The following is a 1,695-nucleotide window of genomic DNA, read 5'->3' on the forward strand; positions in this document are numbered from 1 at the left end:
GCAAGGTGACTGGCCTGCGAAGACACCGCGGCCGCCCTGCCGCGCGACCCGACGCTCCTTGGGCGACACACAGGGTCGCTGGGGAGCGGGGCCGGGGCGTGGGGGGCCTTTGCGGCGCCACCGTCTGGCTTAGACCTGCCTCAATCGCGGGGGGTCCTCGACCGACCAGCGGACAGGCGCGAGGATTGGGAGAGGGGGTTTGGCCGTCGGGGTCCGCCGCGGCTCCGGCACAAGCCCCAGCGACGCAGAGGTCGCGCGGGGCGTAGTCGGCCTGGCCGTATCGGCGTCGCCCTCCAGCGTAGTCCCTACACCCGGCTCTTGCCCGTCCTCAAAGGGATGCCCGAGCGGCTTTTCCTCCCAGGGCTGTTCCCCCGCCTGGCGGGAACACGGGGGGGTGCGCAGGGCAGCGTTCTGCCGTACTCCCTTCACCTCTCGCCCCATTCAAATCGCTCCCTTCTCCATCTTCCCCTCGCTCGGGGGGCGTTCGCTCTCTCGCTCTCCCTCTCCCTTCCGAGCCGCCTCGGAGGACGACGTACGAGGAGCGGAAGGCGATGGCGAGTCGGGTGGGGGCACACCGCGCAGTGAGAACCCCCCCTCGCCTGCCTCCACAGCTCTGTCATCCCCCCCACTAACGTAGGGGCTCGGGAAAGACTAGTGGCGCGGAGCTCGGCAGCGGCGTGGAAACGCCACCCACCGCCGCCGCTCTCGCTGGTGCCCGCCGCGGAGGCCGCCCTTCGGGCGATGCGTGGCACGGACCTCCGCGGGCAGGGCTGCGCATCTGGAACTTCGAAAAGGGCCGCCCTTGCTAACACTGTGCTTCCCCACGCGGGGAGCGATTCGGACGGCTGGCCCCCACGCCGGGGTGGGTGGGCGCCCCGCCGTTCGCCCGCGTGGGTCGTCAGACCACTGTTCATCGTTCGGTGCGATTCAAACTTCCCACAGCTCGGCCGCCTCCGTCCTCGAACGGGAGGTGACGGCCGGCGTGCGCGCCCAAAGATAGGTGGTGGAAGCCCGGGGGTACAGGAGGAAGGACACCGCTCACCGTAAACCGACGCGAGCTCCAAAGCCCGGGTCGAGCGAGCAGCACCACCTCCCCACCCGGGAGCGCCGTGCCAGATCGATCGGAGGATAAGACCGCTCTGAGAGGACATGGACGAGAGGGGCGTCCGCCTTCCGGAGCCCCCCCTTTCGGACGAGGACTCCGGATTTGCCCCCCGAAAGCCATCACCTCCAGAGAACCAGGGACCGCCGAGGGAGGGTCTGGTCAGGCTTGGGTACCCCAGCATTGCCTCTCTCGCTTGGGATGCACGATCGGCAAAAGTCCCTCTCGGAGCTGTGGAAGTTCGGTCTCAGCCGGAGTGCGCAACTTCCAGACGAGAGGGACCACATGCCAAGTCGCCTACCCAAGTCGGGGAACCAGAGAAACAACTGCTTTCTATCGGGGTAGAGAGACGACACTCTCTCAAGTACATTCTGCCAGAGGTGCGCATTCCTATGTATTTGCATTGCGGGACAACGTCCCCACTTTAAGGGGACGAAGTCGGAACTGTACCCGGCCTCAAGTCACTGTAGGGCGGATGCGGCACCTAGAAAATTCCTCATTCCGGTTCTTTTTCACTTAGTCGTTTTTTTTTTTGGCAAGAATGTACCCCAGGATGGCCAAAAAGCCAAAGCCAGGGACTGAGAACCATCGAG

This window comes from Dendrobates tinctorius, unplaced genomic scaffold, assembly GCF_039654945.1.
Source record: "Dendrobates tinctorius isolate UK_male_01 unplaced genomic scaffold, ASM3965494v1 ptg000682l, whole genome shotgun sequence".
NCBI lineage: Eukaryota > Metazoa > Chordata > Amphibia > Anura > Dendrobatidae > Dendrobates > Dendrobates tinctorius.